Raw genomic sequence first — 24600 nt, forward strand, 5'->3', positions numbered from 1 at the left:
TGCACGCTCTGTTTAGACACAGAGTGAACACGTGTCCCACATGGCTGGGGACAGCACTGGTTTATGCCTATCGTTTGATTATCATTGGTAACCGCATCCCCTTTCCCTCTCCAGTGTTCCAAATCTGGACAATAGAGTAGGTGTTCCTGCTGCTGGAACGAGGCTGCACAGACATCTGCCTGGCACACTCCTACCCAGAAGTCTAGAGCATCGCCTTCCTGAGGAGGCTTATCCAGCCTCTCTCTACACGTCCCTGCTTGCCTGAAGGGAATCCCGTACTCCTTTGTAACAACCCCTGTTGTGTGGACATGCTGGTACTGCATGCACTAGACTGCACTGAAATGACTTATATTTATTTTTATTAGATTGTGAGCTCAAGGGGAGGAACCACATGGCCACGTGTGCTCAATAGATGATTGTTAAAGACATAAAGAAATCATTCAAGATATGTCATTTTCATATAGTAGGTAGGGCCCTCTGAGCCACAAGGTGGCCATGTAATAATTTACAGGGGACAGAGCCTGACAGAGCCTTGGGCTCCTCCTCCAAGGTCATGGGCACTCACTGACCAGCCAAAAGCCGTCAGTGGAGGAATCTCCTGACCCTCCTCAGCTCACTCAGCAGCCTGCAGGGTCTGCCTTCAAGAACCAGGCATGGTGCTCTGGGCTCCCATCTGGCCGGGGAGCCGGGAGCAGGACAACACCAACAATGCCCCAATGGCTCTCAGCTGCTTGGCTGAGGATTTTGTGATGCCTAAGCTGGGTAAGGGCTGTCCCCCACTTCCAGAAGGCAAGGGTCATTGCAATGGACAGGGCCCCAGGGTCCCTACTTCCCATCTCAAAATGAAATGCCCCTTTATTCTTAAGCAGACTTCAGGCATCCTAGAACTGAACTCCGTTTGTTATTTCTTTGTTGCTCTTTGTCCTCATGCACAGGACTGGGGGCTTCCTTGAATAGTTTCTCTATTGGAAAGACCCAAGTAAAGGGAGGTTGCATGGCTGTAGGTCTTCATTCTGTGTCTCCAGAGAAGGTTCCGTGCAGCCATGTGCTGCCTTCCCTCCTGGGCTGCCCTGGAAAACTTAGTTTATCAGATAGTCCCACCACCCCAGAACTGAGAGGGCAGAGGGGACCCCAGGAAAGGAGATGGCTCCTTAACAAAGAATGTGGGCACCTTGACAAGGAGAGTCAAAAAGAGTCCCTAACATCCTCCTAAAGCCAGCACCACCAATAAGAGTGACACAACCATTGGTGCTGAGAAGCGCAGCATGTGGCCCATGGCGGGGCAGCTCAGCACCTGGAGAGGCCTCCTGCCCAGCCTGCACTGTCCATGGCTCCCATACAGTTCTGGATTCTGAAGGCCCAGAAAGGCAGGAGCTGGAGATTTTGCAGAGAGCTGTCAGAAGTAAAATACACCCATCAGAATAAACGCCTAGCATCATAACATGTATTCGGGACATTTTCTAGCATCATCTCTGCACTCCCGCCTGCTGTCTCCAAACACAGATGGTCCTGGGCCCTCAGCATCACTGAGAACCCACCCACTTCTCAACCTCTGTGTCTTTGCCCATCCATTTCTATCCAGCAAAACCGTACCAAAACTTTTAAACCCAGTTGAAATAACTTCTCCTACAAAGCCTGCTGTCTACGAGCTTCCAAAGTGGAAGAAATTGGGATTTATTTTTATTCCTAAAAACATTGGACCTCCTTGACTACAGATGTTATGATCCTAGAGTAACCATGTGAGTGTGTGTATGTGCCGCATATGTGTGTGTGCAAGCCCTAGCGACTGTCTGAGATCCCTTGGGGGGAGGCACTGTTTTGTCCAGATTCCCAGAAGTTTCTCTGTTTTGTGGTTGATGCTCTGAAACATTGAATGAGTTGATCACTTGCCTGAGGACTGGAAGGAGACTGCTGGTTGTTCAGGCAGATGAACTTCAAAATTATGAAAAATGATCTTTTTTCTCTTCTGGTTTGGCAAATAACTTTAATTCTGTAATGGAGAGCTTTAATTGGAACCTTGATTCTATATTCAGAGGTAATGGGCTTTACCAAAAATGGATTAGAGCAGTTCATAAATTTTTCCCAAAATGTTAACATACTACGGGGCCGATAGGAGTTGTTTAGCTTGGCAAAAAAAAACTAGCATTAAAGATTAAAATAACAACTTCCTGGATTCCTGTGCAGGCTGCTAACTTGTCCTGGTGTCCTTGGGCCCTGAGTGGACAGTCGTGACTTCATCAGTAATGAACATAAATCAGCAAGAATCCCAATCTCTTCAGAGGTCTCTTGCAAGAAATTTGAGGGAAGAAACAGGCAGAGTGGGTGTCAAGGTATAATGACCGGTAACAGCTAACTTCCTGAGTGCCCATGCCGCCCACCTCTCCTGTGAGGGCTGTGCCTCTGTGACCTCCGTAACCTCCTGCCAGCCTGCGAGTGGCTGGGTGCCTTCCCCAGGTCGTGTGGCTGGGAACCTGTGACTGTACTGGATTTGAGAGTCCAGGTCCCTAACTGCTCTGCTGCACCTTCTCAATTAGAAACAACCTGCAGAGGTTCCAGATCAGAGAGCTTGGCTGAGGCAGAGAGGCGTACTCTGAAGGTTCGGATCTTGTGTTCTTCACTCCAGGCCAGGGACCATTGTGCCCCAGACGCAGTGAGGCTGGGCTCTGGAATAGGTCTAGACTGGGTCTGAATCCAGCTCTGTGGAGGGACAGGGTACCTCTGGGCTTGTTGTTCATGTCCTCAATGCGTTGGTGTCTTCATCTGTAGAATGGGGTCTCTATGACATTTAAAGGAGACACTTCATGTGCAGGGCTCAGCATGAAATCTGGGCTTGCGGCGAGATGGAAAAGGAGGAAGGGGAGGAGGAGGAAAGGCAATCGTGGCTGTGGGTGTTGGCAGGGCAGGGGGCAGAGTCTGTCTGCCCTCTTGAAATTGCTCCCATTTCTGTGGTCCTAAGAATGTTCAAAGAAAGAAAAATAAGTATTTGCAGACAGGCCCTCAGGAATCTGCTCCCCATGACTTTCTAGTGGCTGCCCTGTCTTTCAGCGCCTCTGGGGCCTGGTGCCCAATTGCTGTTTCTCCTTCACTCTTCCCCTCCTGCCCGCCCTTGCCATCTCTGGGATTGTGGGCTGGTCACTCAACTGGGTGCCAGGGCTGGTGCTTGGGTTTGTGTGGGGGCCCCAGCACCAGCACTGCACAAACACAGCCGGGCAACAAGTACTCTGTCCCCTCTCCTGCAGCTCTGCTGAGTGTTATACCCCAGCCCAGGTCCATCAGAGGGTGGGGCCCTCTGGACCACTCCCTCAAGAGCGACCTGCTGGCTATGGGACATCGGGGCCAGGCCTACCTTCCCACAGAGTCACAGGGATGTTTCCCACAACTGAGAGGGCTTGGAGCTCTTCCACCCGGCAATCCCTTTGACCTGGAAACCAGGGGGAGAGATTTATGGATCTCCAAGTTAATGAAGCTCAAACACCAGCTGCCTGGGCTTCAGTGGAAGGCATGGCCCTTCGTTCAGTTTCTCCATAGCTCTGCCGCTTTTACAGCCAGAGCCAAGATGACCAAATTCCTTACATAACCACAACACTAATTCATCATGTGTGTTTATAATAATGAACACACTTCAAGGCCATTGACAGCAAGCAGCCTCCTGATGGTTGAGTCTCCCTGGTCATGGAGTGCAAAAGCCCATCAGCCAAGCCTCGAGATCCGGGTGAGATGTGACTTATCTCGGGAATGGCTGGCTTTGAAAAATATACACAGAGTGACCCACGACAGACCCTTAAGCCTTGTTTGCAAGCTCTCATGTATTCTCTGCCTCATTAAAAATGTTGTTTAAAATTGCCGAGGGATAATTAAACAGGCCTGTGGTTGATTTACGGAGGACAAACAGAGCTATGAATGCACAGAAATATTGTGTTGTGGGGGAGGCAATTTATGAAGATAAGGCTAACTGTTGACCCGAGATTGACTACAGAAGTGATGTGTCTTGATGATGCTTCAAGTCCACAGAGGGCCAAAGTGTCCAGGTATTACATGCTGACTACCTGGCCCACATTTTCAGTTTAGTAACTTTTTAATCTCAATACCCCAACTAACAAATGAAATGAAAGATTGTGCCCATGCCGCTACCCCACACTCACAGGCACATGTTTGGAATTTGAAGTGGAAAACAGGGTGACTGACTGTGATACTGATGTTGGAGTGGCCCTCACTTCTCAGCACCCAGCCTTGCCTGGCAGCGTGGTTGACACTCCCCCAGGTGGTTTTTATGGCAAGTTATAAATCAGAGGGTGTGGGTTCCACCAGGCACATCTGGGTCCTCACTCTGGGAATTCTTTGGAGTGGGATGGGGAAGGACATTGTCATTCTCTCTTTGTGTTGATGCTCTTAGTAAGCAAACAAAACACAGAATGTAGCCGAGGCTGCCTCCATAGAGGAGAACCATCCTAGAAGGCAGAGAACATGAGACTTATGAGCCCGTGACCTTCCCGGCCTGGCTAAGCTCCCTGCTGATCCAGGAGCAGCTTCGGTCCATGCCCTGAGTCCTGATGCAGGCCCTGCATCCTGGCAGCTCCTGGAGCTTCCAGCAGCCGAGCCTGGGGCTAGTGTTTTGGGGCCACAGTCTCTGTCCTGTTCTGTCCAGTCCCTCAGTGGTCAGTGGCCACAGGGACACCTACTTCCAGCCACTTTAAAAGGTTGGGTCTCCACTGTGTCCAAGAAAGGCTCCTTCTACCCTGAGAGCTGTGTCCTGGAAGCCAGCCTGCGCCAGGGCCCTCCTGGACACCTTTGTGCATTTACCCATCACTCCCTTTTGGCCACCTCTTATCTCCTCAGCTCTGCCCTGAGCATATTTCCATCTCTAACACCTCCAACCCTGTGACCCATCCTGCAACCACATGCAGAGTTCAACACTGGAGCCCTGGGACCCGAGTCCTCTGTGCTTGGGTGCGAGGCCAAGCTTCACTTCCTCTGCCTGTGTACTCAGGGTTGTGTACCCCGAGTGCCCCAATAACTTCCAAAGGAAAAAAATTAAATCGAGCTCTAGAAATGACCACAGGTTGCATAGCGTTCATGACGCATTTTCCCTGCAGGGTCCTATCTTGAAGGTGCTCCCAATATTATCAGGGTGACCGTGAGAAAATGGCCTGATCCTGGCTTCCTTTGTTGGCTTGAGTCTACCTACTCTTCTGTTCACCACCTTAGAAACCCTGCCCTCCTCAGAAACCCACGCTTCTGCTTCTGTCTTGCTGAATGTCCCTCTGTCCATCTCCAACAACATCCCCACATGTCCCAATTAATGAAACTGCCCTCCCCAGCTTTAGGCTATCACTTTTCCTTCTGTCAGAAACTGCCTCAGAATCTGACTAACTCCTCCAGGCTCTGAACCCAAAGCTATTCCCAAATCACCACCAAACCTCCCTTTGTTCTAATGAAGGAAACATTTCACCAGCCTGGTTTGAGTTACTGTGTGTACTTGGAAATATTTGAAATACTCAAAATACTCTTTCCTATAGAATTAAGTTGATTTAAACTGTCCTTGTTTTCAATTTGTCTGAATTGGTAAATTTATTGGATGGGAAAGTTAAAATCAATGACTATGTTTTACACAACCCCCACAACCAAGAAACCCAAATCTTGAAATAAAGTAAATGGTTACTTTATTCTACTTAAGTGTCCCCCAGACTTAAGGTAATCACATACTTGAGGCTTTTACATTTCTGTCTTATTTATCAGTAATTCTAACCCAAGAGCCATTAAAAAAGTGGAACTTATTGTTTAGCTTGGAAGGGAAAGCTCCTCCTGTTCTGCAAATCACCGAGGCAACTCCCGTCCCGTCCACCGTGTCCTGAGCCTTTACAGCCAGGACCGGGAAAAGTCGGTTTCCTTTTTACATAAATAGGAAAGTCGTACCGCTGTGCATGTGACCCCAGAGACTGGCCTCTGCAGTGCACTCCAATCTGGTAAAAATGTCACTTCTCCCTCTCTCTAAGTTAAAGCATGTGGATAATTCGAACAACACAAGAATAAGCTAGAATGTGAAGCAGAGTCAATCTTATCAGTTAATAAAGTCAAGTTGTTGATTCAGAGAAGATTGGCACTGAGAGGATTTCAGGAGCAGCAGTGTCATCAGAGCCAAGGCTTCATTTGTGGTTGTTACCACAAACTCTTGGCTGAACCCAGAGGTGGACAAGAATTGGGTATGTCTGCGGGGAAGGATGCAGTGGGGGTGGAGAGGTATTTATGGGTTTTAAGATTTAAATAAAAAAAAACGTATTGTCATCTGAAAGAAGATAAATAGCAAATTGTTGAAGCGACAGGCCCCTAGGGACTAATTACTCTTCCGCAGTAATTCATGAACTTCACCAGTGACTTACATTGACTTAACATGTCAAATGTCAGTTCTGTGTTATGAAATAAAAATACATGTTCTTTTAGTGTAAACAATACAGAAATGTTCTCAGATGTCCCAAGTCGTTAGTCATGTGGGACAGATTCAGTGCCCTATGATGCATGTCCACGGCTCTGTGCCTGAGGTTACAAAGTGTAACAGGGCAGCCTTATAGTTAAAATCCCAGCAGACACCTTGTTCATCTGGGGGCTGAGGAGCACCCACACCACCCCTTGGAGACATTCATGTTGCACATTCAGAATGCAAGAGTGATCATGAATAAATGTTCCTGACACTCCATTTTCCAATCTCCATTCTACTTTGGTTTTGGGGAGGTTGTTGCAGGACATTGATGGGGAGACCGCTGGCCAGCTGTTCCCCTGGTAGGGTTTGAGCCAGTAGCAGGGTGGCAAAGCTTACAGCACTGTGCTACACGGTGTGAGCTGCCTTGGTTTCTCATGGGGTAACACCACAGGTCGAATACAATGTGTCTGCAAACCAGGCTGAGAAGCTGGTGCACAGCTCACACGCTACACATGCTAACTCAATTGAAATAGGCTTTCGGCAACAGGTGCACACTGGTGCTTATTCTACACGAGGCTCCATGCAGGCCATAGAGGGCTAAGGCTCTGTGTTCAGTAGAGCAGGCCCTGTCTTGCTGCTTCTTCTCTGTGGCTTGGCTCAAGGTCTAACAGTTTACAGAAACCCAATCAGTGTTGGTTGGCTTGAAGACAGGATCTCTGCCTACAAACTTTTCATAGTTTAGGAGAAAAATCCTATTAATCATCCAAGGTTCAACCAAGAAGAGAGGTCACTCTAAATATTTATAACAGAGGACTCTCATTACCCAGGTTATAGGAAGACTTTGAGGCCAGAGCACAGTGACATTGGAGGGAGCCGTAACCCTCCCTGGGTGGAAGGAACTAAGGAGGTAAGTGGTGCTATGGGGCCCAGGTATGAGGGTCACCCTTTGGAAGCTGGAGTCTTGGCTTCCCTGGCAGGAGCTGGACCCTCAGGGAAGTCTGCTGGAGATAGTGCTTAGGTGTGGGGAAAATGATGATGGAGAAATACCCTGGCTTCCGCCTTCTTACCTCTCTTTTTAGCACCTCTCTCTGGGGTGAATCCCACCAGAAACCAATTGGCACAGGAGCCAGGAATGACAGTCTAACAGGCTCAATCCTTCCTTCCCTGAAGCCCATCCCCATAATGCAGAGAGGGAAAGGGCTTGGACTGGCTCTGAGGGCAGACAGGTCCAGGATTGGCACATCTTCCATTGGACAGCATCCCACAGCCTAGGAATAAATTTCCTTTATGTATTTAATTCTCAAAATCCCCACAAAGACCCCGTGAATGGTGCATTTTTACCTCATTTTATGTATGAGAAATGTAAGACCCAGAAGCTTCTGATAAATGACTATAAACTTCCCAGCTAGTGCCTGGCTCAGCAGTACTCAAGGTGGGTCTATAACCCCCATTTCCCTCTTACCCTTGCTCTACGTAACCCTCGAAAGGCTATTTTTCTTCTAAGGACCTATGGGGAGATCTTTCTGCTCATGAAGGTTTCGCATTTTAGATTATTGTTCAGATTGTCTATTTCCCTTTTGATCTCCTGTCTAGTTGTTCTCTCCATGATTCCAAGTGTGGCATTGATGTTGTCAAGTATTTGTATTGGTCTATTTTTCTCATTATTTTATATCAGTTCTGCCCCATGTATTTTGGGGGCTCTGTTAGAAACATATGTTTATAATTGTTATATCTTCTTCATGAGTTGACCCTATTGTTATTATAAAGTGTCCCTGCTTATCTCTGATAACTATTTTTGTTTGAAAGTTTATTTTGTCTGATGTCAGTATGGCCACTCCAGTGTTCTTACAGTTGTTTGCATGATTATTTCTTTTCCATTCTTTTACTTTCAGCCCATTTATATCTTTGAATCTAAACTGTGTCTCCTGTAGCAAACATATAGTTGGATCTTGCTTTTCTTATCCTGGCTGATCTGATAATCTCTGTCTTTTGTGTTGCTTAATCCATTAATATTTAATGTTAATATCCATAGGTTTGGATTTATGTCGGCCATTTTACTTTCTTCTTTATGTCTCATGTCTTTTGGTCAAGTTTGCCATATAAAGCTGTATATTACAAACCTGGGGTTTTGGAATGCAAAATTTAATAGCATAAAGTATTATTTTGCTTTCTTTCTTTTGTGCGTGAATCTCTTCCAAGGTCTTCTCTAGGAGGAACTCAAACACCTCTTCTCCACCTTGCAAGTCCTGCTGAGTTGCTCTGGGAAGGGGTTAGGAAGGGAGGTAGGGATTCACATGCTTCTGGTAGATGAGATGAGTTGCGAATAGGGAAATGCCCAGTAGCCCCTCAGCCACCACTCCTCCTTACCTGCATCTCTTCAGATCATTCTCTTCAAGTCATTTCAGGTGCATGAAGACATTGGTATCTGAATGGCAAAGAAATTCTCTTCAGACCTGCCCATCACTGTTCATGGGGACCAGAGGGCAGTTCTCTGTGGATCACAGTTAGTCTAAAGCACCTTCCCCTAAAGCTACCAAGATTGAGGCATCAGCCAAGGCTTACCCGCCATGTGCTTTAATCCACCCGCTGAAAGCCACAGGCTTGTGGCAAATGGTAATAGGGAAGCTGATTTGGCAAAGTGGAAAACATGATATTATCAAGTGAATAAAGCAAACTACTAAATTCTACTCCTTGCTGGGACCACCAGGAATAACTAAGAATGCCTGTGGACAGGACTGAGGGGCGGCATGGGTCAGACACTATTTTTGTCGTCGTTTAGTGGTGATGTGCCTACTGCTTCTCTTTTGTTACATGTCCTTCATTAGTGTCATAATTATGTTTTTTGATGTAAGAATCAATTAAAAAAAGAAAAGACAAATTAAGGAAGGGCTGATGGAAAGAAGAGGTGGGGAGGGAAAGAGGTAGAGAGGGAGAGAAGACAAAGAAAGGGAGGTTCGATTTCATTTGGGCTGTAGGAAAAAGCTAATCCCCTCAAGTTTTAAGCCAGCTATAGTTGATGAGTAACAAAGGGAAGTCCAAACCTCATTTATGTTTTAATATTGACTTTGTGTAGTAAAAAGCAGGGAAAAAATGGTGTTATAGGGAGTTCAAGACCTAAAACGGAGCATCTGAAACATAACCTAAAAAAAGGATACTGTGATTCCAATCCAAGGACTTTAATTTCACACAAGGGAGTAGGAAACTGCATGGCCTGTAAAACGTTTTTTACGTTTGGTTATTTGCCCTGGGGGAGGAAGCCGAGGCTCATCTCTGCATCCCGTCCCCTCTGAGCTCTGCAGAGGACGCTGCTGCTGCTGCGCCTGCTCTGCCCGCTGCCCATGACTCTCTGCGAGGCCTGTGCACTGCCTGTCACAGTCTCCTCTCCTGTGATCGCTGCCCTGCCTTGGCTCCCATATCCCCTGTGTTGGAACCTCTGTCCTGTTAGGCTCCATGACCTGTTCTCACCTGATTCCCAAAACCAGCTGAGATGTTTCCAACTCCCTGGAGCCTTCCTGATCTCTGGACCTCATTTTAAAAGAGCAGCTGAATTCCTCACAGTTGTGTTTCTGGAGCTCTGATACTCTCTCTTCCTAGGAGAGATGATCACCTGTCAGGTTGCGTCCTGGATACCTGTTGGGTGGTTTCTGTCGGGTCATCTTAGCTGAGCTGGCCGTTATTCCTCAGAATTGTCTTCTCTGAATAGTTCCAAGGCAGCCTGAAGCACATGTTGTGACGCAGAAGGCTGCAGCATGGGAGCAGCCTGCCCGCTCATAGGTCCGTGCAGGCCGTGTGCCTGACCCCCTGGCTCACCCGGTCAGCATGGGGCAACTGCTGGTGGCCACTTTCAGGTCCTGCTGTAGCCCCTGCTCTGGCCTCTCCTACTAGAGATCAAAGCAGTTTCAGCTGGTCCTTGTGGGTCCTGTGCAGCCGCAGGGGCCACTTGGTCTTGCTTCCTACACTTGACATCTGTCATCCTCCTTGAATGCTTGCCCTGTCATACAGGCTCTGGGCCACAGCCTCAGATGCAGAAACAGCAGCAGCAGCCCCACAGGCTGAGGAACCAAATCCCTGCTTGAGGCCAAACCCCTGCAAGAAATGTATTATTCTACAGCTACTGCAGTTCTGCTTGGCACTGGACCTTCACAGATGCCCACCTGCAAGCTGCCCAGATCCCTCTCAGGCGGGGCCAGGGATCAGCTCTGGTTCTTCTCTCTTGGCAAGTTTAGGCATAGAGCAGGCACTCACAGAACACAGGTTGGTTGGGGGCCTCGATGTACCCAAGCTGGCTGAGATGGCCTTGCAGACCCTGGCTGAGCGGGTCTGAAAAGAGCAAGGGCTGGCTGGCTTCCCATGGCTGGAAGAGGCCTTTTGGTTGTGGTTGTTTTGGGTTTTTGGTTCCCCTCATGGTGGGACTACTTGTCAGGCAGGTGCTTGGAGACAGGATCCTGACGGTTGTGACTCCTCAGATGCCTTCATCTGTCCAAATGGTCTGACGATGGCTGGGCCCCAGGGACAGGAGTGCATCCCTGTGCAGTGTGGTGCTTCAGGCTGCCTGTGCTGCACCCTCCTGGAGCTCCAGGATGGCTCCTTCCCCTTGGATCCCTTGGACACAGATATCTTTGTGTCTCTGGTCTTTGGGATCTGGCACCAGGCTCTCCCACGGGAGGACAGACTGTGGCTGCTGGCCTGGTTTGTGGACCCTAACAATGAAGTCTCTATGATGCAGTTAGGTCCAACTGACATGTGTTTTCTCCCATAACTCTGGCACGACCACCACGCTGCCTCCAGTGCTGCTGCCCACCCTGCACGCTCTCTGTCCAAACCCTAGTGCATTTCCCTGCTGACTGTGTGGTGCCCAATTGGGGGAAGGGGGCAAATCATCCCCCTACTTGGATCCTTTCTGAGCTAGAAATTCCCAGTGTGAGCTGCTGTGTTGAATTTAAGAATGATGTCCAAATGTCATCAGTATCCATTGCTTGGCTCTGCTCCCAGGGCCTGAGGACAAAGCAGGACTCTGTGGTCACAGGCAACAGGCCCTGCTCACCGCCTTGCTCCACCAGGTGGGCTAAACGGCAGCTCCATCTCCTCCTGCCCACCTCAAAGCCAGGATCTACAAGGATGTCCAGGTCAGTGCAGCATCACAGCAAATGACCCCAGGCTTCCTTCTCTCCATTGTTTCATAAAGTTCTCTGATGTGCATGTTACCATGGTTACAGATCCATCAGTACATTGCTCTCCAAGTGATCAGAGACTTTCTGCTTCTTAGTGGCTTTCGGTCACTTTAGAAAGGGCCTTGGATGTCTAGAGAGGGGGTGTGGGCAGACATGAAATGACCACTGAATGGTCTGTACTTCCAGTTTCGGGGCTCTTGGGGCTGGGGTGGCATTATGGCTGAGTTGTGTTCTCCCAAAACTTGTATGTTGAAGCCCTAACCCCCACTACTGCAGAATATGACTGTGTTTGGAGATAGAATCTTTAAAGAGGTGATTAAAGTTAACTGAGTTCATCAGGGTAGGCCCTAATCCAATACAACTGATGTCCTTCTAAGAAGAAGAGATGAGGACACAAACGCGCATAGAGGGAAGACCATGTGAGGACACAGGGAGAAGACAGCATCTACGAGCCAAGGAGAGGGGCATGAGAAGAAACCGAACCTGCCAGCAACCTGATCCCAGACTCCCACCCCCAGAACTGCAGGAACAATGCAAACCTGGCTTGTGGTGCTTTGCTATGCAGCCCTGGCAAACTAGGACAGGTGTGTCTTAGTCCATTTGCGTCACTATATAGGAATGCTTGAGGCTGGGTAATTTATAAAGCAAAGGGGCTTATTGGCTCACAGTTCTGCAGGCTGTACAAGAAGTGGGGCACCAGTATCTGCCTCTAGTGAGGGCCTCAGGGAACTTCCACTCATGGAGGAAGGCAACACGTGAGGAGACGGGAAGCAAGAGAGAGGGGAGGAAGCACCAGGCTCTTTTTAACAATCAGATCTCATGAAAACTGATAGAGTGAGACTTTGATACCATGAGGATGAGGATGGCACCAAGACATTCATGCAGGACCGGCTCCCATCACCCACACACCTCCCCCAGGCCCACCTGCAACACTGGGGGTCACATTTCAACATGAGATTTGGAGGGAGCAAACATCCAAGCCATATCAGGTGGTGACAGAATTCCCCTTGGCTTCCTCTAGCGGCCCCACCTACGGCTTTGGTGGATTTGGTGCCCACTCAGTGAGTGCTCACTTAGCCCAGTGATGCTATACGCACACGGCTCACTTCCCTTTCAACAGTTCCTGTGATTCTTCCCGATGTTCCCAGCCTTCCACCTTCACATTTTGGATGCTGCTGCTGTGCGGCCCCATGTTGCATGAGCTGCCTCCACTCAGCAGGTACCATCTGGGCTTCCATTTCCTCCTGGAGGGCCCAGGGGAGTGGGGATGGGGGTGAGAGGCACCGAAGCAGAGGTTCCTGTCCCTGCTTTTCCCTCTTGGCCCCTGGCTCATCCCAGCAATTCCAAAGTGGGGCACAAAGGAGAGGCAGATGGAGGGCCAGGGTCCCAGGGCAGCCCCTGTCACAGACCTGAGGGGAATTGTGCTTGAATGTGGACGTCATTGACTCAGGGTCTTCCTTTGTCTTCCTCATCTTAATTCCTGGAGACAGAAAATTACACCTGCCAGCCTTTGATGTTTTGCACAGGATATGGAAAAAAACAAATGTTAGCCTTCTTTGAGTTCAGTCGCATATGTAGCCAAAGGCCCAGGAGTGTAAACTGTCTGAAGGGAAGGTGAAAGCATCTCTGTTCATCAAAGCTGCCCATTTGTCCGGGGGTTATGATAGCAGCATCCATAACCTGACACTGTATGATGGGTTATGGCTTCCTGGCCACATTTTCAAGCATTTTTAAATTTTAATACAGGTATTGTTGTCTTTGTTTTATAAATAAGAAATTAAGATCTGAGGAGAGCATATTCTCCCAAACTTCTCACAACTGTGCTGATTTCTTTTTCTTTTCCTTTTTTTTTTTTTTGAAAGGAGTCTCGCTCTGTTGCCAGGCTGGAGTGTTATGGCGCCATCCTGGCCTACTGCAACATCCACCTCCTGGGTTCAAGCAATTCTCCTGTCTCAGCCTCCCGAGTAGCTGGGATTACAATGCGTGCCACCATGCCCAGCTAATTTTTTTTGTATTTTTAGTAGAGATGGGGTTTCACCATGTTGGTCAGGCTGGTCTCGAACTCCTGACCTCATGATCCACCCGCCTCAGCCTCCCAAAGTGCTGGAACTACAGGTGTGAGCCACTGTGCCTGGCTGGTTGTGCTGATTTCTAACCCGGTGTGAGCACTGCCCCATCCACCTGGCCTCTGCCATGGCATCTCCCCAGCTCACGAGACCCATGGAACACCCAGACCCAGCCTACCTTCCTCCGTATGCCCTGTGAAGAATGTGCTTCCCCAGATCTGTGAGAATGCAACATTTCTTTCCAGGGAAGCCTGTTTCTGACCTCGCTGGCATTCCCCCACCTATCCTGATAATTTCCTGGGGATCTGAGTCTGCCAGGTGCCTGTCCTACTCTGCCAGCTGCAGGTCTCACTGACTGTGCCCGAGCCCATCCTGAGGGTATGAAGGATGGCAGCAGCTGTCTTTCCCAACCAGGGTCAGAAAATGCCACGCTTTCTCCAAGTCCAGGCCATGCTAGTTTGAGAGTAAAGGGAAGTGGCAGTTTCTGAGAGTGACGGCATCTTCTTTCAACTGCAGTGCTGAGAAATTGCTGGCCTTCCTTTCTCAGGAGGCTTGGTGACTTAAGCGTGACAGCCTAGCATGGCTCAGATATTCTCACAGCTCAGAATCTGCCGAGGCTCTGCTACCTTTAGGGCTCATGGGCTCCCGAATAGCCCTTGGTGTCCATCGATGCTGCCTGCCGGTGGCCCCAGGTGCTCAGGGTGGCTGAGTTGTAACTTGTCCCAGCCCTCTTCTGTGTTGGTTGAATGTGGCATTGGCTCTGCCTTATGTTTCTGCTTTGCCTTCTGCTGGACAGGCCTGTAACATCCTGTCCTGGACTCCAGCCCAGGCTGCCTGGGCACTGCAGGTCCTTCAAGGGTCCCACACCAGTCACAGGCAGAATTCTGAGAGGCCTTACAATTCCCACCCCGTGGTATACATGTCCCAGTGTAATCCCTTCCCCATGGTTGTAGGCCAGGCTGCAAATCTGATGGCCTTCCTGCTAGTGATGAGGGTGCAAAGGTGAAGAACTTTGCAGATGTAATTTGCAGATGTAATGAAGCTCCTTAATGAGTTGCCTTTGAGATGATCAAAAGGGAGACCCCCTGAGCCTTTAAAATAGCCAGGATCTTTCCAAAGAGAGAGATTCCAAACAGGAGAGGGACGCCCCTGCTGGTCTTGGGGAAGTAAGTGTCGTGTCCCAAGGGGCCCTGCCTGGGTGGACCCAGGGAGGGAGGTGTGTGGCCTCTTGGTGTGGCAGGGAGCAGGTGTGGCCTCTAGGTGCTGAGAGGAGCCTCTGGCCATCGCCTGGCAAGAAAGCTGGGACTTGGTCATGCCATTGCAAGGAACTAAATTTGGCCAAGAACCACATGAACTTGGAAGGGGACCCAGCTCCAGAGGGGACTGTACCCCCACTGACATCTTGATTTTAGCCTGGTGAGACCCTCAGCCGAGAACCCTGCCCAGGCTTCTGATCTACAGAAACTATAAGACAGTAAAGACACGGTGTTTTAAGTTGCCGAGTTCATGGTGCCTTGTAACACAGCAATGGGAAACTAATACAGTGCCCCCAACTCCCTCTCCCCCTACCCACGGGGGTCAGATTTTTAGCACAGCTAGTAGGGTCTCCTTATTGTCTCTGCCACTGTGTGACTTCTAGATTGGCCTGCAAATTGGAATCCCATTCTTCATACTCATCCTAAGGGTTAAGCCCTGACATGAGTGATGGCCCCAGGCCTTGGGCTACAGCTTTTCCCAGGATGAGCCCCTCTGCCCCATGCACTTCAGTGGACAGGAGGATGGAGCAGGCGCTGGGCCCCAATGGTCGTTTTTCAATGGGCTCTACTCTTCATGTCTCTGTTCCTAGTTCTCATCAGGTCATTTCTAGGAACTTACAGGAACCGCAAAACCCAGTCCTTCCCTAAAGAAGATAAAGAAATATTACCGTTGTTCCAAGCTCAGACCACAGTAACTTGAGACTCAAGAGGAGTGAAGATTTTTTAGAATTACAGTGCCTTCTGCTATCTGCAGGGTTGAGAAATTGTCATTTCATAGGGGGCTTGGTGATTTATTTCTGAAATTCTTAGGAGGGATTGCAATGAGAAGAGAAATATCACCAAAGTCTCAAAGCTGCTGACCAGCTTATTTAAAAGTATGCAATATATTCAGCAAACACTTAGGGCAAACCACAGGAAAAACAGAGGATAAAATTGATTGCCTTATGGAAAACAGTTGGAAATGTAAAGCCCAAAAATGTGTCAATAAAGATGGAAAATAGAGTAAGAGTCCCCATTTGATCTCTATTTATGTAACATAATAGTTTTAAAAACTCTTTTGATTTTGATGTAATTATAGATGCATAGGAATTTGCAAAAATGGTGCACAGAATGCCATGCCTTTTACCCGCTTCCCCCAGTAGTGACATTTTATACCACTACAGTACAATATCACAGATAGGAAACTGATATTGGTACATGCTATGGCTTGAATTGTGTGTCTGAGGTCCTAACCACCAGTACTTCAAAATGTGACCCTTGAAAGTAGGGCCATTTCAGATGTCATTAGTTAAGATGGAGTTACAGTGGAGTAGGGCAGCCTGAATCCCGTATGACCGGCATCCTTAGAAGACGATGGCATGTGAAAATAGACCCGCACAGGAGGAGCGCCATGGGATAAGAAAGGCAGAGATCTGAGTTATGCAGCTGCAAGCCAAGGAATGCCAAAGGTGGCCAGAAAACCACCAGAAGCCAGGAAGAGGCAAAGAGGGATTTGGACTTTCAGGTTTTAGAGAGGGGTTCAGCTCCCCAGTCCGCCCTGCTGACCATTGGCAGAAAGTTTTCCATGGATGCTTGGCTGGAGAAGAATAGTTATTGTCAAAAATACCTTCTGTTGTGTTAGACTGCTATTTCCCCAGTCCTGCAGCTGCAGGAAGCAGGCTTTTCTTGGGACATGTCTGTCTGCAGTGGTTGGTGGTTCCAGGTTGCAAGTTTCTCCAGTGCTTTGGCTGAATTACATGGAAACATAAAGAAAATCCAGGCACCTCACCGTAGTGCCAACCTTAAGTCCCAAGGTCTCTAAGAAGCCGCCTTGCTCTTTCCACCTCTCAGAGTCTTCCTAGGTTTGACTGTTTTTACTGTAGTAAAATATACATAACACAAAATGTATGATTTAACCAGTTTTAAGTGCATGATTCTAAGTATACTTAGTATAGCACTAAGTACATTAACATTGTGGAGCAACCATCAGTACCACCCTTCTCTAGAATACTTTTCATCTTGCAAAACTGAAACTGATTCAATAAACACCATTTCTCCCTATTTCTGCCTCCCCCCAGCCCCTGGAAACCACCATTCTAATAACTGTCGCTATGATTTTTGAAGTATTTGTCCTTTTGTGACTGGCTTATCTCACTCGAAATAATGTCCTCAGCGTTCATCTATGTTGTAGCATGTGTCAGGATTTCCTTTCTAAGGCTGGATGACATTCCATTGCATATACTGCATTTTGTTTATCTCCTTCTTTGTTGATGGGACACTGAGGTTGCATCTGCCTCTTGGCTATTGTGAATAATGCTTCTATGAATGTGGGGGTACACAGCTCTGTTTGAGTCCCTGCTTTTAATTCTTCTGGGTAAACACCCAGAAATTGGATTGCTGGGTCATCTGGTAATTCTGTCTAATTTTTTATGTTCGACTTTTATGTTATGTCCAGCAATTCTTTTTTTATTTTCGAGAGGGATGTCTAGGGATGAAATGGGGTTGCTCCAGCTTGGCTAGAACTAGCAAGCTAAATCAACTTAAAAATTATTCTTCTTAGCTAAAACCCATTTACAGAATAGCCAATGTGTCCCTTGAAGTTTGTGTCAAGAACATGAACACACTTCTCCTTAGAATCCTTACCTGCTTCCAGTGCTCAGGGACTCTTCCTGAGAGATGATTTTGTTCCAGGCCTTCTGGTCAACCGCAGAGCCTGAAACCACGGAGGCAAATTATTTTCTTTCTTCTTCAGTGTGATTTTCCTTCCCCTTCATACAACTGCTAATGTGTAAATAAAACATAGTTGTTACAATAAAGGCCATACTGACCCTTTTCATTTTTGAAGAAATGTTCATTTTCATTACCTCATTCATCCTCATCAACCGCTGTGAAGGAAGCAGTCAAAGCCTAGGCTTTATCTCTACTTCATAGACAAGGAAATGGACTTGGAGTCAATTTGGGATGAGAATTCTGAAACTTCCCATGCAGAAGCCACTGTTCTTTCTTTTCAACATAATTCCCATATGATTTGATTAAAGGAATGGTAAGAGCACCACTTCAGCATTTCAGACGATCAACCTCATCTCTACCAGTAGAGAGTGTCTGTTAATGGGGCTGTACGTCGTTCCCTAGCCTCGGAACTGTGGGAGAAGGGTAAGGACGGAGGGAGCATGCTGGTGGATTGAGAACATCTGGTTTGAATTTGGCATTGGAAAGGATCTTAACTCTGTTACCCAGGTCTGTAGTTCTCTTTCTGATTTATCACTGATGCTGCAGTGTTATATCCTGGAGTAGGACATTAGCGTTAGTACAAACTGAAGCATCTTTCTTGTGAATACTGTGAATTTGGGATCACCTCCAATGGGAGATTGTGTGTGGGGTGGTTTAGTAGTACATCAGCTCACATCAGGCTAGGGCTAATAGAGCCAAAGGCAGCAGGAGGGAACAGAAGAAACCCCTGGGCACTTTGGCTGATGGACACATTTGAGTCTAAGAGTCGTTTGCCCTGCCCAGGCCTGGGATGTTGACCAACTGATCCCATAAAACTCTCCAAGCAGAAGGTCAGATGAAGACTCAGAGCCCTGTCTCCCAGAGCATGATAAGGTTTGATCAGAATTTGCAGGCTGATTCTCAGCCTGGGGGTCCCGTGGACCTATAGCCTTGCTCTGGAGACTTCAGCCTCCCTGGATGGCAAGCCCAAGTTCCCATGGAAATGCCCAGTTGTAGTTGTGAAGCAGACTTCATGAGTAGTTTTTCCACCTATGTCAGCATTCTCCCCACGTTATTATGAACTACGCTATGTCAGAACACCAACTCTCAGCTCTGGGAAGACAAGTGAGATGTCAGGATTTCTGGGCAAGATCACCCTAGCTACCCCTCTTTAAAAAAAAAAAGTTTTTCTACTTTGTTTTCACCGCTAGACATGCAGTAGGTTCATCTGCAACATGAACAGCTTGTGTAACTTCCTGCTCATTTTCCTATGTAGCATAATAGTTGAGTTCTCTCTTTAATGACATCATTAAATTAACAAGTTTGGGTTGACTCTCAGCTTCTTTCTGTCCCTTATACAGTAGTCCCCCTTGTTGATAGTTTCACTTTCTGGGATTCCAGTTACCCTTGGTATGGTACAATAAGATATTTTGAGAGAGAGACCAAATTTACATAACTTTTATTACAGTATTTTGTCATAATTGTTCTGTTTTATTTTTTGTTATTGTTAAATCTCTTACGGTGCCTAATTCATACATCAAGCTTTATCATAGGTCTGTATGTATAGGAAAAAGCATATTGTATATAGAGTTCCCTAAAATCCGATGCTCAACCATCCACTGGGGGTCTTGGAATGTATTCCCATGGATGGGGAGGGGCAACTACTGTAATAGGAATGAAATAGGAGTGGAAATTTAGTTTCTGTTACAACCTTTAAACTCACAAGACTATAAGTAAAATCTCAGGAAATCATGTGCTGCCCCGAATGAAGAAACTGGCTTCTTTTGGTCTTCCATTTGTCACATTTTCAGCTTCTTAATGTTGCAGAACTTTTCCTTAGTTCAGCTAAAGACAGGGTTCTTTGTCCCACGGCCACAAAAATTCAGGCTTGCAGACAACTTGAATAATGAGTAAGACAGGGTTTTATTGGGTGAAAAGGAAGAAAATGGGGGAAACAGGGACTCTCGCAGGGCCAGAGTCCCTGCTAGAGCGCTTCCCACCCGGGTTCCACACAGGAATCCTGGATTCCACACAGGAAGAGGAGGGGCCTGGCTCCTCTCCCACTGCAAATAGTGTGTACTTCCCGAGGCTCCGCCCCAGTGTGCGGGCAGGTTGGAGTTTTTCCAGGAACCCCCTCCCACCTGGATGCCTCATTAAATAATGTGGTAGCCAGCACCAAAGTGTTGATGCACCAGTGTCTAGCTTTGGGGAGTGTGACATCCAGACATTGGGTGGAAGGGCCAGCCTGTCCCCATGATAAGGCTCCTAACATCCCTCCCACTCTCCAATCACAATAGCTTCTGATAGGTCCCCATCTCCACTCCCCCAGAGTAAAATTTATGAAAATTCTGCAGAAAAGAGTCCCTTGGCTCTCACTTATAGCCTATTTAAAAAAAAAGTTTTGTGTATGTTTAACCAACTTAGCAGATTCGAATAGAGGAAAGAGGCTACATCTTTATGGCAATTATTATTATTTTTTTTTTTACAAAATATTATCCAAAGTAATGAAAACATTAAAAACAACCTGAAATGGTGACTGTGGTAGGAGGCATGATGGCCCGTCAAAATGTCCACATCTGAATTCCCCAAACCTGTGAATGTGTCATGTTATGTTAGCAGGAGAGAACTAAGGCAGCAGATGGAATGCAGGTTGTGAGTCAGGTGACCTGGGGATGGGGAGAGGGTCCTGGATTCTCCAGGTGGGCCCAATGCAGTCACAGGTCCTGACAGTGGGAGAGAGAGGTGGAAGGCTCTCCATGCAGTGCTGTGAGGGCTCTGGCCTTGACAGGCTTTGAGGGTGGAGGAGCAGCCCCTGGAAGCTGGACAAGGCAAGGACAGTTTCTCCCTGGGCCACACGTCTATTTCAGTCTAGTGAAACTGACTTCAGACCCCTGACCTCGGGAACCGTAAGATAAACAATGTGTGTTGCCACTGAGTCTGAACAGCCCTTGTCCAAAATGCTTGGGACCAGCACTCTTTCAGATTTTGGATTTTGCATTTTTTCAGATTTTGGAATATTTGTACATACATATTGAGATATCTTGGGGATGGGATCCAAGTCTAAACACAAAATTCATTTACATTTTATATACATCCTGTACACATAGGCTGAAGGTAACTTTTATTATTTAACATATTTTAAACATTTATTATTGAAATTATTTAAATATTTTAAATTAGGAATGCTCAGCCTATAATTTGTTATATCAGCGAGAGGAAACTAATAAAATAACATGGCAAAACGCCTGATTCCCCAAGCTTACAGGTAAGATTGTAATTGTGACTTACGTAGGAAAACAGACGCTTGGGTTGCCTGGGGCAGTGGGTGGTGGGACGCCTCTGTCCTTGCTGTCTCCCTACCCTGCACACGCCTGCTGCTACTTTCATCAGTGGGTGGAGTTCATTTCCTTTTCTCTTTATCAACAGAATGTGGCAGAATTGGCCGGAAGCAGAATTGCCTGTTTCCAGTGAGGCCCCCTTGCCCTCTTGGAAGCAGTTGCTGTGTAGGAAGTCTGAACACCTCACAGAAGAAGGAGGCCCGGCCAGTTCCTGCCCGCTGTATTCGCCCAGCTGAAGGGGGTCCAGACACGAGTGGAGCCATCGTGACCTCCAGCCTCAGCAGACACCTCCACACTGCGCAGGGCAGAGCAACCACGCCACCGAGTGAGCCCCATTTGCAGACTTTGAGCAAATAATGATTGTGCACGTTGGATCATTTATTGAGCTTCTCTCGTACACCAAGCACTGGTTGGATCCCATGCTTGTTGGTGACAGAGCTGCTGTGATGCCAGTCCTGCGTCCCCTTCAGCCTGTGAAGGAGGAGCACCATGAACTAGCCAACTAACACGTGTCTAATCACATAAAGGGAACTGAACACCAGAGAGCCACAGTCACTTTCTGAAGGTCACACAGCCAAGTGCAAATGAGGCCTCATCCTCAGGGCTGGGCTCCAGGCCTGCTGGGCAGGTTGGTTACTGCTGCACAAAATTTCTGTTATCCTAAAATTGTTTCAGACAAGCACCAAAGGACGTCCCATATTTCTGCTTGACTAAGGTTTAATGAAGTTAATGTTCATACTTTCCACTCTATTTTTCTACTGTTTAAGGATCCAAATTTTCTTGGTGTAACTGCATATAAAAGTTTAACTATTACAGAGATAACCACAAAATTTGATTAGGCTTCAATGAGTGGAAAACACTGTAGTCCAAATAAATGCAGAAATCATTGGTTTGGGAACCAAGGGATAAAATGCTCCCAGCTGTGGCAGTTCCTCTTCTACCTTCTTTAAGTGAATTTGCAACACAGAAAAAGGCCGATGAAGCAGAGACATTGATTATGAAAGTGCTTTCACTTCCCAGAACCATCTGATGCAAGATAAAATCCAGCTATGCTTAATCACCACATACACAGCAGTTTCTGAAATGCTTTCTACATCTTAGGGTAGGTTTTATTTTCTCTTAATGGAGGGGTTTTCCCAGGCTTGTAGGGGCCATAGTCTTCTCTGTCCCCTTCCTTATCTTGGCTTCTTCTTTGTTTTTATTGTGGTAAAATACACAAAGCATGATGTTGGCCATGTTAACCATTTTTAAGCATACAATTCAGTGGTATCAAATATACTCATAATATTGTGCCCCCATCACCACCATCTATCTCCAGAACTCTTTTTATCTTATAAAATGGAAACTCTGTACTCATTAAACAACAAGTCTCCATTCTCTTCTCCACTCACCTTTGGCAACCACTGTTCTTTCTGTCTCTATGATTTTTATGAGGTACTCTGTGTACCTCATGTCAGTGGAATCATACAGTATTTGTCCTTCTGTAACTGGCTTATTTCACTTGAGCACAGTGTTCTCAAAGTTCATCCTTGGTATGGCACGTGTCAGCATTTTCTTCCTTTTTAAGGCTGAATAATATTCCATTGCATGTATAGACCACATTTTGCTTATCCATTTATGTGTTGATGGACACTTGAGTTGCTTCCACTTCTTGGCTGTTGCGAATAATGATATTATAAACAGGGATATGCAAAAGCCTCTTGAAGTCCTTGCTTTTAATTCTTTTGGGTATGTACACAGTAGTGGAGTTCAGGATCATATGGTAATTCTGTGTTTAATTTTTTGAGGGTCTGCCATACTGTTTTCCAGTGGCTGCACCGTTTTACATTCCTTGTGCAAACAATGCACAAGGGTTCCAATTTCTCTATATTCTTGCCAACATCTGTTAGTTTCTGTTTTCTTCCTGGTAGCCATCATAATGGGTGTGGAGTGGTCTCTTGGCTCCTTCTTGACAGTGGGTCTCTTTGGAATCCGTACCTGCCAGCCGGGATCCCTGTCTACTGGCTGCTCCTTGGTCCTGTGGAGCTTTGCTCCTGCACTCTGCCAAGCTCGGAGGCTGGCCTCTGTCTAGGCTGCTGATAAACACCTGTCTTCATGCTAAGGCCTAGCTAACTGGCTGAGCCAACCTACTCCTCCAGGGCCTGCCCGACCCTGATAGGTGCCTGACCCAGGCCTGGAACATCTTGCTGCTTTCTTGTACTCACAGCTTAGGAAGCAAAAAGCAAGTCAGGTGTTCATACTTCTCTGCTGGGGACATAACAAATGGCATGACAAATACTAAAACAATAAATGAACTAAAAAATAAATGAGTTGGCAATTATTTATTACAGAATCATCTGAGATGGTATTTCAAATTATTTCACCCCTTAAGAAAAAAGGATATTTTTTACGGCATGAAGAGTCAAATGTAAAAGTAAAGAAATGAAAACAATCAGATGGAGAGAGATGAATATTTATCAGATTCCAGGATGAACATGGGCTTTGTATGTAATTGTAATGCTTTGAGGAAAATTAATTCACCAGAAGCCCCCCTGGGAAGAGCATGGTAATTGCTGAAAAGATGCCTGCTAAGCCACATACACGGGAGGGAGATCCCCTTAGGAAGGGCAAAGGGATTGCAAAACTGCCTTCCAGAAAGCTGAGGACCTTGCTAATGAGCTGACTTTATGTTCTGCTAAGAGCTGGCAGATGGTTTAGGGACAAATATCAGGCACTGTGCAATGGAGGGGAGGGAATTTGAGGTTTTGTTGGGGTTCAGGAAGATACCCTGGGGGAATTCATTTGTATTTCATAAAAATTAATAACTTCTGAAAACAACAACAACAAAAATGTACCATGAGAGAAATAAGAGTACTTAAGAAACTAAGAGAAATGTTTTCAGCAAAGATGAATAAAATTTAGTTGGTACATTTTCAGCGCTCCTATGAAAAGCACTCAGACTCCTGAAGAAAATTGTTCAAGGTCATTAGATAAGTCAGGGGCCCCTGAGAAAAAGAGCAGAAGATGGGAGGATTTTATTCAGGGAAATGGGGGGTGAGAGGGAGGAGAGGGGAGGATTGACAGGATGCTTGACTCCAGGGAGAGAGAGAGAAAGTTGGCAGGGAGTGCGCTAGACACCCTGGGGATTCCAGGAGCGCCAGAAAGAGGACTCCCCAGTTCCAGGAGCTGGGCCTTGGTCTCCCAGCCATGCCTTGGTGAGTGGGAGCCGCCCCTGGGCAGCGTGGCCTCTGTCCCAGTGCAGCCTGGGTTTCCCAGCAGCTGCGGGGCCTGGGTCATCTGTACTTTCTGTGGTTGGAGTCTTGAGGTGCATTTTGTTGGCCAGGACAGATGTGACAAGAGAGTCCCAAAGGAAGGCAGGCAGATGGCTGAGGAGCATTTCTGTAGGGTGTCCCCAGCCCTCTGAGAAAGCTTCCCACAGCAAAGTTCCGTGCCAAGGCATAGAGACCTTCCACACTGTCCTCAGGGCCTAAACTATGTAACCCCAGCAGAATCAAAGATCTCCGAATCTCAAGCACAATCCCTTAGTGCACCTCCCCATCCTGTGGTTGTCCAACCTGTGTCTGAATACCTCCCATGACAGGGTGCTCATTCACTTCTGTGACATTTCTGGACACGTCTTGAAGAGCTGTGGGTACAGAGCACCCTTGACTTAACTAACTCCATCTT

The 24600-nt window shown here is 47.1% G+C and overlaps 2 long non-coding RNA genes across 3 annotated transcripts; one reads left to right on the forward strand and one right to left on the reverse strand.

The window, feature by feature from the left end:
- Positions 1-1500: 1500 nt before the first annotated feature.
- Positions 1501-11570, reverse strand: LOC129048211 (uncharacterized). 2 transcript variants are annotated; one of them, XR_008510384.2, is made up of 5 exons: positions 9881-11570; positions 8783-8840; positions 7483-7683; positions 3347-3421; positions 1501-2951 (listed from the first exon to the last, which is right to left on the reverse strand). It is a non-coding gene; the product is annotated as an uncharacterized LOC129048211 (long non-coding RNA). The 2 variants fall into 2 exon arrangements; XR_008510383.2 differs by lacking the exon at positions 8783-8840 and having other exon boundaries at positions 1502-2951; positions 9881-11516.
- LOC129048213 (uncharacterized) lies at positions 9447-23407 on the forward strand. The gene is made up of 3 exons (XR_008510386.2): positions 9447-11541; positions 21023-22036; positions 22845-23407. It is a non-coding gene; the product is annotated as an uncharacterized LOC129048213 (long non-coding RNA).
- Positions 23408-24600: the final 1193 nt, after the last annotated feature.

The sequence above is a fragment of the Pongo abelii genome, chromosome 8 (genome assembly GCF_028885655.2).
Source record: "Pongo abelii isolate AG06213 chromosome 8, NHGRI_mPonAbe1-v2.0_pri, whole genome shotgun sequence".
Lineage (NCBI taxonomy): Eukaryota > Metazoa > Chordata > Mammalia > Primates > Hominidae > Pongo > Pongo abelii.